The following is a 12,401-nucleotide window of genomic DNA, read 5'->3' on the forward strand; positions in this document are numbered from 1 at the left end:
ATGGGTGAGTGAGTGCTGCCTCTGATTGGCTCAGCGCAGGGACCAATCAGGGGCAGCTCTCAGCTGTCATTCAGCTGAGAGCTGCCCCTGATTGGCTCAGCGCAGGGACCAATCAGGGGCAGCTCTCAGCTGTCATTCAGATAGACATGATAGATGATAGAACCTCTGCGGTAAAGTTAAAGGGGTTGTCCTGTGATAGCAAGTGGTGTTAAGCACTTCTGTATGGCCATATTAATGCACTTTGTAATATACATCGTGCATTAAATATTGGCCATACAGAAGTTATACACTTACCCCTCCGGTGCTGGCGTCCCCGTCTCCATGGCGCCGACCGCAGCCTTCTTCTGCCGGGATTAGACGCGCTTGCGCTGTTTGGCCTCTTCTGTCCGGCTCCGGCGTGCTCGCGTTGCAGAGCACGCCGGAGCCGGACAGAAGAGGCCAGACAGCGCAAGCGCGTCTAATCCAGGGAAAAGGCAGCTTTAGTCGGCGCCATGGAGACAGGGACACCAGCATCGGAGGGGTAAGTGTATAACTTCTGTATGGCCAATATTTAATGCACGATGTATATTACAAAGTGCATTAATATGGCCATACAGAAGTGCTTAACACCACTTGCTATCACGGGACAACCCCTTTAAACTGAATATTGTTATTAACGGACAGTGAGTGCAACGCGTTTCGGAGCTGGTTCCACTGGAACAGAGAGAACCCAGGTTTTGTGCTTGAGAAAGGAGCATCTCCAGCTCCGAAATGAGTCACACTCTTCTGTCTAGTGTACATTTCTCCATATGGTAGCGTATACTGACACTATAGAATCATTTGTTTTACTCATTTGTTTATATTCACTCACCTTGTAGATGCAGCCATGATACAAGATGAGCAACAGTGATCATCATGATCCATTCCCAAGTTGTGTCCCAGTTCATGAGCAACAATTTCGGCAACAGGAATATATTCATAACTGGAATCCTGGGAACAAAATATTAAAACCTGTTTTGAAACTTACACTTATTAAAATAGTAATTAGTGATAATTAATGAAAATAGTGATACTGTAGGATTGAGTAATATGATTGTCCCCCTTGTACACCAGGATATACAACCTAATACTTCCCAACTGGACACCAAGAAGACATGTTTTCTTCCCTTTAGCATTCAAACAGACTATTAACTTTCCCTTCCATTGGACATATAGCCATCCAAAACCTCTGGGCCTTAGGAAACATAACTTTTCCTCCGACAGAAATTGTATAAATTGACATGTGTCAGTGCCTTGTATTTAATTAAAACAGTGATCTAAGTGAATTCACAATCACCTGGTGCACGGTGAGATTCCCATACGTCCTAAGAGAATCCACTGTCACCTAGTGTCCAGGTTTGTGTCTCAGAATATTCCTTGTCCTTGATCCAGTGTGTCTGGAGAGGCGTCTTGGAGATTAAATCCCGCTGTGTAACAGGGGGCTTTGGAATAGAGCCAGTGCAAATACAGGAGAAGAAATCTCTGCGCTCCAGGACTTAAGGAGTTACAGACCCAGTGGACTCTTGGTTATAATAACTTCACTTTATTAAATGTAAACTACATGCAACACGTTTCGGCATTTCTAACCGCCTTTCTCAAGCATAAAATAACATTTGAGATTATGCACATCTATACATACAAGAAAAAATGTACAATGTGGCCGTGACGTCACATTGGGGGAAGGACTTTCAATTTGAGACAGCATGGGTCTTGTGATGCACGTAGCGGTGCACAATGTGCGTTCCATTGTCTTTCTTCATTTCATTGTTAGAGCGCTACGAAATTATACTTCCCCAACTTAGAGGCCGCTGGAGGGCGATCTACTTCTCCAAATGCTCCAAGTCGCCGATTGGTGCCACTATAGTGGGCCAGATCTAACGTGACAGACCTGCATCAATGGCAGATCTGAAGGACAGCACGTTCTCCTCATATTCGCAGAGCATATCTGGTTCTGGCCTCATGCCTGTCCAACTCAGATGTCTGAAGGCTGTGTGCACTCACAGGCACACGGTCTTAGGCTCAGATGAGAGTGTGTTTATGTTTTTTGAATTCAATGAATGGCTGAGCGCTGCCTGTGATTGGCTGAACGCTGAGCCAATCAGATATGGCCATTTCAGCAGGCGGAGATTTCTGCTGAAAGAACTTCAATACAGTGCCGGGGCCCCAAGCGGCTAGACGTGCCTCAGCCCTGTCAGCAGCGGAGAAGTGAGTATATATATTTTTTACACAAGCCAGGGATGATTTCCAGGGAAGGGCTTATATTTAAAACACTTCCCCGAAAATCACTGCAGGGTTTGCTGACAGCCCATTGCTTTCAATGGGGCCGCCGGCAGCAGCGGGGGCCCCATTCAAAACAACGGGCAGGCAGCCTCATTCATGCATTTTTTTTGCACATCTGTGCAACGCTGTTTTGTGCGCACATACGTGTGCCAAACAACGCTCGTGTGAACGAGGCCTTAAAGAGCCAGCATGCACCCTCTGCCTCCTGTTAACCATGAAGCACCTCTGATTATATCAGACACACTCCTAACTAAGCTGCATCCTCCAATCCTGACAGTTTATTACTACATGGTGGCTGTGTGTTGGCATTTTCTAATAATATGACACTTACCTGGATAACTCCTGCAGAACATTTACTATTACACATTCCACCAACCCATGCAATTCCTCTAATACTGCCATCAAAGTCAATGTTCCTGGGAAACACAAGGGGGAACAGCTGTCACAGACTACTCATGTGCTGTTGGCATAAATGACTAAAAAGGAAAGTCTTGTTTTTGTATAACAATTTACAACACACCCAAAATCAACATAAGTTATTGAAACGCTTTGGAAACCTTACTTTCTCGTGCTTATTATGAATTGCAGGATTTTGCTGGAAGCTGTCCAAAATCTGTGTCGCCCATAGCAACCAATCGCAGAGCGGCTTTTATCTTACCTCAGGAGTATAAGAAATGAAAGCTGAGCTCTAGCAATCAATCACAGCATAGCTTTTATTTTATCTCGGCAGTAGAAGAAATAGTAACCAATCACAGCGCAGCTTTCATAGCAGCTATGATTGGTTGCTATTGGCAACAAAAATTACAAGGGAAGTCGGTGAGTGTTAAATTTTTAATTGCACCAGTATTCGTCGCCTGGTGCTGAAAACCGCTCATGCAAAACTTCACTCAATTCTGATGAGAACTGTGAATTTGTATATAACACAAGCAAACAGATTTTGCATTTTATATATAAGACTAGCTGATTACCTGGCGTCGCCCATGTATTTTTTTTTAGACATGAGAAGAATTTAAATATGTGTGTGTGTGTGTATATATATATATATATATATATATATATATATATATATACATATAATGTGTGTACTGATTTAATATATTAGTGTATGATGAGGAGGTCCTCTGTGTAATGTATTAGAGTATGAGGAGGAGGAGGTCTTCTGTGTAATATAAGACTGAAATAAAAACCACCTGTTAAAGTGCAATTTTGGCATTCCCCCCCTCTCCCAGCCAGGGGTAGTGGGGCTGTGTTATCCCCCCAAAATTTGTCCCCATGGGATGAGTTATATATGTACCAAGTTTGGTTGAAATTGCTCAGTCAGGCGGGCATTTGTTTGCTGCCCTTTTTTTTGCGTAAAACACATGTGCACCAAAATTCGCATGACCGAAGCGGCGTCACACTGAAAAAACACACTTGGCTGTGTTTATGCGCACATAAAGTGCACTGCCCACTATTCCCTGCTATAGCTGTGACAGCTGTAGCAGGGTATTCCTTGGAAGTGACAAGGCGACTCCCCGCGGAGATGAAGAAATCCTCTGCCACAGCTGTCACAGGCGCTACAGCTGACTCCATTGAAAGCACTGAGATGCTAGCAGTTTCCGCAGTAATTTTTGGCGAAGGGCTTTAAATAAAAGCCCTTTCCTGAAAAATCATCCCTAGAATGTGTAAAAAAATAAAAAATATATATACTCACCTCTCTACTGCTGCTGAGGTTCAGGCGCATCCAGCCACGTCTTCTCCTGAACTGCTCTAAAGTGCTTTGAATGGCTGAGCGCTGCCTCTGATTGGCTGAGCACAGGGACCAATCACAGGCAGCGCTCAGCTGTCATTTAATGCGCTGGCTTTATTGAATTCAATGGGAGAACATTGCGCTCCTGTGCCACAACTTTCACAGCTGTGCCAGAGGATCGCGATCTTCACTGTATGTCCTCAATGGGGTTGGTGCTGCTGCCGCCGGCCCCATTGAGCACAAGGTGAAACCCCTGGATGTGACAGCATCCAGGGGTTTTGCATCCAAAAAAGATGAATGCTGCAGTTACCTGCATTTTAAAAAACCACTGCCCTATATTTACCGCTGCGAATTTTTGTGCACAGCTAAATATAGGGCATATGACCGCTGCCATTGAAAAGCATTGGTCCTTAATAAATGCAATCGCAAACGCAGGTAACATACGCCCTTACAATGAATTTTTAGTTTAAATCACATATATATGTAGTATAGCTACGTTTGTAATGACCCAGAGAAAAAAATAGTGTATTATTAAAACCCATACAGTGCACATTACGAAAAAAAATACAATAAACATGGTGAAAATAGCCAAATCTGCATTACAAAAAATGTCACGTAGATCAATAAATGGTGCTATTAAAAGTAAAACTCATTCTGCAAAAAAAAAAAACACTTTCACAGCACCATTGACAAAAACATAAAAATGTTAGGGGTTTTTGAATGCAACGATAAACAAAAAAAAATTGTCTCTTTGCTTTTAAGGCCTTGTTTAAACGAGTGTTTTTTGTTTTTTGCGCAAAGAGATTGCGTCTATTAGAACCAATGGTTTCCTACTGATGCGTTTACATGAACGATTTTTAGATGCGCAAAATACTCGCAACTGCAAGAGATAGGGCATGCGTGGCTACAATACACACATCTAAAGTTCGTGCTGTGAGAAAAGAAAGGACCTGACTAGAGATGAGTGAACCTACTCGTTTTGAGAAATTACTCGATCGAGCACCGCGATTTTTGAGTACTTCCATACTCGGGTGAAAAGATTCGGGGGGCGGGGGGAGGCGTGGCGGAACGGGGGGTAGCAACCCCCCACTCACCCACGGCGCCCCCTGAATCTTTTTGCCCAAGTACGGAAGTACTCGAAAATCGCAGCGCTCGGGCGAAAAAGGGGCGTGGCCGAGTACGCTCGCTCATCCTGACCTATCTTTGGCGTGTGTGCAGGATTTTCCATTGACTTTTATGGCAGCTGGATTAACATGCAGCCCGCACCTCGGATTGTGCGACTGAGCAAATTATGCGTGAATGTAGATCGCTCCTTCTGCTTCGTTCCTGCGATTTTTCCACCCATGAGCAGTGATTTTTTTACGTGGCTGTTTGTGCTCAAAAAACACGATCGTCTGAAAGAGGCCTAAAGTGTGAAAAAGTGGCAAAAAAAAACTAAAACTATATCAATTTGGTATTGACATAATCATACCGGCCTGCAGAATAAATTTAACATATTATTTCTACTGCACGGTGAGCACCGTTAAAAATATAAATAAAAAACATGCCAAGGTTGCAGATTTTGTTAATCTTGCCTCTAGAAAAAAAAGTAATTAAAAGTAATTGAAATGTTGTATGTTCCCAAAAATTGGAGTTCATCCCACAAAAAAACAAGCCATTATTGCGCTCCGTTGATGGAAAAATAACAATGTTCTGGCTCCTGGAATGCAGCAACACAAAAGCAAATCTTTGATAAAATATGTTTTTTGTGTACAAAAATGGCAAAACATAAAAAAAACTGTATAATCTTGGTATCACTGGAATCGCGCTGCCCCAGAGAATAAGGTTATCACATTATTTATTTTGCACACTGAACGCTGTAAAAAAAACCAAAAAACAAATGGCAGAGCTTTTTTCTTCAATCACGCAAAAAGAAATTATAAAACTTATACAGTTCTTTATGTGTACCCTAAAATATTGCCGTTACAAAATACAGCCCTCGTATGGTGATGTCAACAGAAAAATGTAAACGTTATGGCCCCTGGAATGTGACAATAAAAAAATCTAAAAATTAGTTGATAATTAGCCCCTTAATGCTGCAGGGCGTACAGTTACATCCTGCAGGTTCGGGGTGTGTATGAAAGAAGATTGCAGGGCGATCTCACTCCACAGAGAGCGGGTACCGGCTGTTTCTTACAGCCGACACCTGCCCGCCACAGCTCCGATAAGCCGCACTGTTAATCGGAGCTTTTAATCCTTTAAACTGCCCCCCCGTGATAGGATCGGGGGTTGCCGTATTGGTGTCATTGCAAATTGCCTATCAAGCCATGCCCGTGGGGTGGCTTGATAGACCGCCTGCCTGATTGCAGTATGATGTAATCCTTTGACATTACATCATACTGCAGGAGCAATCAGAGCATCAGAAGTTATTTTTTCCTATAGGCTAAAAAAAAAAGTAAATATAAGTTTTAAAAACTTTTACTATTTATTTAAAAAAAGTAATAAAATTTTTTAAAAATCAACCCTTTTGCCATGTTTAGAATAAAATGATTTAAAATACATATTTGGTATTGCTGCATCCATAAACGTCCGATCTATCAAAGTTACGCATTATTTATCCTGCACAGTGAGCGTCGTCAGAAAAAAAAGCCAAAATTGTGCTTTTTGGTTCTTACAAAAAATGTATTCAAAAGCGATCAAAAAGTCGTATGTATTCAAAAATACAATGAGCACTCACACAACTATGTCAATGGAAAAATTAAGTCATCACGGTTAGAAGATTGCGGCAGAGAACAATTTAAAAAATTAAATATCTTTGAAAAAAAATAAAAGTAGTACAGCAGAAAATAAACTACATAACTTTGGTATCGTAGTAATTGTACTGACCCACAGATTAAAGTTATGTAATTTTTGTTGCAGTGTCTACGCCGTAGAAACAAGACGCACTCAAAGATGGCGGAATTTAAGTTTTTCAGTACATTAAATAGTACCATTGAAAAATACAACTCGTCCCGCAAAAAACAAGCCCTCAGACAGCTACATCGATGTATGAATGAAAGTTATGCTTTTTTAAAAGGGGGAAGGAAAAAGCTAAAATGGAAAAAAAAATGCTGCGTCCTTAAGAGATTAAAGTGCAAACAAGCTTGGTCTCTTAGGAGTTAATAAACAGAACATAAACATTCTTACAAATGATATAGATGATTGTAGAAGAAACTTACGTTAGGAACTGCGCATTGTCGTGAGGTTTCTGAGGCAACAACTCTTATTCCCTCCACGCAGAGAACCGATATAGAGTGATATTAGGAGAGGTGTCCACTTCAAATTTGTTTCCATTGTTCCAAATTTCCAATCCAGCTAGAGCCACAAAAATATTTAATGGCTGATACACCTAAGGAAGAGGTCAGATACAATCAGATTGAGAATCGTTGACTCCTACTGCTGTAGGGAAAACGTAGTACTATATTGTGTCCACAGGAATAACTGGCTGAGCATTTGGTTAGTGGCTCTTCACTGTGGTTCCTAGAACAGGGAGGGTCTAAAGTCGGACATCCCTTCTGTAATATCCAAATACCCTTTCTGACACAAATCCTTTAACTTTTGCTTTAATCAACTCTAGCTGGTGATTGTTATTATACTCTTTGATCCCTGGGACAGGATACTATTGGGGGTTTTTTAGGAAAAAAATTCTATTTCGGGTGGTCATCTCAAAGACATTTCTATACACACATATCTACTGTATATTACTGCATTAACTCACCTGATTCACAAAATTAAGAATGTTAAATATCCTTTGCCTGATATCTACTCTGTAGTAGTTATATTTCTTCCACTGGAAGAAAGGAGATCATTAATAATGGGGTATAAAGCAAGTCATTAATTACATTCTCTATATGTTATATCTGTGGAATATCCTCACTACCATACATTGAATATATTCTTACCATAGAATTATCCGCCACTATATACATTTCAATGTATTTTCTTGACTGCTGGAATGTTTGTTCCTATGAAGGTAAAGCAGAGGAACTTCAAAATCATTTTATAAATGGAGGAAATACTTACACAGAGCCGTAGCCAGGCCTTTCTTCAGCCAAGGCAAAGGTTAATTTTGCTGGCCTAGCTCTATAGCTAAATATTCTGGTTCAGGGCTCAGTCAGACAGACGTTTTTTGCTGTGCATGTTTTTTGCGTTTGCGATCCAAATCTGTTAGAACCAATGCTTTTCAATGGCAGTGGTCACATGTCCGATTTTTACCTGCGCACAAAAATTTGTACCGGTAAAAATAGGACAATAGATTTTAAAAACGCAAGTAACTGTGCATTCAGGAATTTTTGGATGTGCAACCCCTGGATGCTGTCACAACCAGAGGTTTCACCTTGTGGTCACCTTATTGACATACAGAAAAGATCGTGATCCTCTGCCACATCTGTGATAGCTGTGGCAGAGTATTTCTTCATGTCCACAGACCTACAAGAGGAAAAGCTAAACTTCACCTGCCAGAAATGCAAGCTTGTGTCTCTACTGAAGGAAAAGCTGCGTAGTCTTCAGGAGAGAATAGCTACATTGAAACGCATTAAGGAAGATAAGGATTTCCTTGACAGAGTAGAAGAAAGTCTTCAAAATGTTGAAGGAAAAGAAATGTCCAGTGTACCTGCAGAAGCTGAGGAATGGAAGCATGTGATGCATAGAAGCAGGAGGATCAGGTGTCAGCCAGCACCAATACTGCTCGAGAAGCGGTACGAGGTTCTGATGGAGGGGGACCTGGTACTGGTTCCTGAGCCGAAGGAGAAAGAGGTACAGCAAGAAATGACTCTACCCGCAAAGAACAGAGCAGAGGAGAAAGAGGTACAACAAGAAATGACTCTACCCACAAAGAACAGAGCAGAGGAGAAAGACGTACAGCAAGAAATGACTCTACCCACAAAGAACAGAGCAGAGGAGAAAGAGGTACAACAAGAAATAACTCTACCCACAAAGAACAGAGTAGAAGAGAAAGATGTACAGCAAGAAATGACTCTACCCAAAAAGAACTGTGTAGTAAGTGCACAGAGTCCTCCTGAATGGAGAAAAAGAAGTGCTGTTTTGAAGAAGAAAAGGTGAGTGGTGTTTGCGGGGGATTTCCTATTGACAGAAACAGAGGCCACTGTCTGCAGACCTGACACCCCACAAGAAGCGTGCTATCTTCCCGGAGCACAAATCAAAGATGTGTCTGATAGGCTGTCAAGACTCTTCAGTCCTACACAACGTCACCCACTCCTACTAATATATGTAGCGACAAATGACACTGCAAAAAAGGACCTTGCAACTATCTGCAGGGACTTTGAAGACCTCAGCAGGAAGGCGAAGGAACTAGGACCACAGGTGGTCTTCTCATTCATCCTCCCAGTGGATGGCCATGGAATAAGAAGATGGAACCGGATTCTGGAGGTGAACAACTGGCTACACCGATGGTGACGTCAGCAAAGATTTGGAGTCCTAGGCCATGGAGTGAATTACCTGTATTATGGACAGCTTGCTAGAGACAGGTTGCACCTTACAAAAACAGGTAAGCATATATTTGGTGGATGCCTTGCTTCACTCATTAGGAGAGCTTTAAACTATAACAATATGGGAAGGGAAGTGAAAGGCGAGATAAAAATATACTGCTAATTAATACATTTGAGACCCTCGCTGTTAGAAGTGGAAAGAAAAAACAGCAACAAAAAATTCAGAAAGCAAGTAGAGGAGCAAGAGACACTGATCACAAATTAAAATGTTTTTACACAAATGCACAGAGCATGAGAAACAAACACGGAGAATTTAAGCCCCTAACACAGTGAGATGCTGGCACCCGCCTTTAAATATAAGCCCTTCCCTGAAAATCATCCCTAGAATGTGTAAAAAAAAATTTAAAATATATATGCTCACCTGTCCGCAGCTGCCGGGGCTCAGGCGCATCCAGCCGTGTCTTCTTCCTCAACTGCTCTGAATCTCTTTCAGCAGGCGGGGATTTAAAATAAGCCCTTCTCTGAAAATCATCCCTAGAATATGTAAAAAAATAAAAAAATATATATGCTCACTAGAGATGAGCGAATGTACTCGTCCGAGCTTGATGCTCGTTCGAGTATTAGCGTGTTCGAGATGCCCGTTATTCGAAACGAGCACCACGCGATGTTCCAGTTACTTTCACTTTCATCTCTGAGACGTTAGCGCGCTTTTCTGGCCAATAGAAAGACAGGGAAGGCATTACAACTTCCCCCTGCGACGTTCAAGCCCTATACCACCCCCCTGCAGTGAGTGGCTGGCGAGATCAGGTGTCACCCGAGTATATAAATCGGCCCCTCCCGCGGCTCGCCACAGATGCATTCTGACATTGTTCAGGGAAAGTGCTGTCTTGCTGGAGCTGCTATAGGGAGAGTGCTAGGAGTTATTTTAGGCTTCAAGAACCCCAACGGTCCTTCTTAGGGCCACATCTAACCGTGTGCAGTAGTGTGGAGGCTGCTGTTAGCAGTGTTGCACTTTTTTTTTTTTTTTTGTATATCGGCCGTGCACAGCATTGCGTCCTGCAGTAATTTTACATAGTCCAGGGCCAGTAGTGGTGAGGCAGGGACAGAAGACATATTTAGTGTATATAGGCAGTGGGCCTTTCCAAAAACATTTGGGAAAAAAAATCTATTTGGGCTGCCTGTGACCGTCCTCAGTGTACTGGGTCTCTGCTGGGGGTAGTTGTCCTAATTCATACGCAGCCAGCTAAGTGTTACAGCAGGCTTGCGCAAAATTCTTTCCTGGCGCTGTGTTGCCTGTTACATCACCGCTGTATTCCTGTCCACAGTGAAACAGTCTGCAGTAATTTTACATAGTCCAGGGCCAGTAGTGGTGAGGCAGGGACAGAAGACATATTTAGTGTATATAGGCAGTGGGCCTTTCCAAAAACATTTGGGAAAAAAATCTATTTGGGCTGCCTGTGACCGTCCTCAGTGTACTGCGTCTCTGCTGGGGGTAGTTGTCCTAATTCATATGCAGCCAGCTAAGTGTTACAGCAGGCTTGCGCAAAATTCTTTCCTGGCTCTGTGTTGCCTGTTACATCACCGCTGTATTCCTGTCCACAGTGAAACAGTCTGCAGTAATTTTACGTAGTCCAGGGCCAGTAGTGGTGAGGCAGGGACAGAAGACATATTTAGTGTATATAGGCAGTGGGCCTTTCCAAAAACATTTGGGAAAATAATCTATTTGGGCTTCCTGTGACCGTCCTCAGTGTACTGCGTCTCTGCTGGGGGTAGTTGTCCTAATTCATACGCAGCCAGCTAAGTGTTACAGCAGGCTTGCGCAAAATTCTTTCCTGGCTCTGCTGTGCGTTCCGTAAGCGAAGTCAGCCTCCAACCACAGGCCAATAAGCGGCACATTTAATTACTAGTATAAGTCCCAATATGTTGTAATAATCGCAGCACAACAGATATATAGGAGAGAAATACTCACTAGAGCTGAATGGGCTCACTGGGTGCCAAGCTGAAAATGGATGCAGACCTCCCATCCACAGTCAATCAAGATATATAACGGTGTCTTCAGCAGCATCCAGGGTTGTTGAAAAATTTGCAGTAACTTCTTAGAGATTTAAAACTTCACCTTTAATCCATTTCGCATATAATTGCGAAATGGATTAAAGGTGAAGTTTTAAATCTCTAAGAAGTTACTGCAAATTTTTCAACAACCCTGGATGCTGCTGAAGACACCGTTGCACATTTAATTACAGCGTTCTGTTTCTGCACTACTGGTAATACACCATGCTAAGGGGTAGGGGTAGGCCTAGAGGACGTGGACGTGGACGCGGGCGAGGACGCGGAGGCCCGAGTCAGGGTGTGGGCACAGGCCGAGCTCCTGATCCAGGTGTATCGCAGCCGACTGCTGCGGGATTAGGAGAGAGGCACGTTTCTGGCGTCCCCACATTCATCTCACAATTAATGGGTCCACGCGGTAGACCTTTATTATAAAATGAGCAGTGTGAGCAGGTCCCGCGTGGATGGCAGAAAGTGCATCCAGCAATCTATCGACCACCTAGAGTTCTGCGCCGTCCACTGCTGCAACTCTGAATCCTCTGGCTGCTGCTCCTCCTTCCTCCCAGCCTCCTCACTCCATAATAATGACACATTCTGAGGAGCAGGCAGACTCCCAGGAACTGTTCTCGGGCCCCTGCCCAGAATGGGCAGCAATGGTTCCGAATCCTCTCCCACTGGAGGAGTTTGTCGTGACCGATGCCCAACCTTTGGAAAGTTCCCGGGGGATGAGGCTGGGGACTTCCGGCAACTGTCTCAAGAGCTTTCAGTGGGTGAGGAGGACGATGACGATGAGACACAGTTGTCTATCAGTGAGGTAGTAGTAAGGGCAGTAAGTGCGAGGGAGGAACGCACAGAGGATTCGG

Source organism: Eleutherodactylus coqui, chromosome 2 (genome assembly GCF_035609145.1).
Source record: "Eleutherodactylus coqui strain aEleCoq1 chromosome 2, aEleCoq1.hap1, whole genome shotgun sequence".
NCBI classification, from domain to species: Eukaryota; Metazoa; Chordata; class Amphibia; order Anura; family Eleutherodactylidae; genus Eleutherodactylus; species Eleutherodactylus coqui.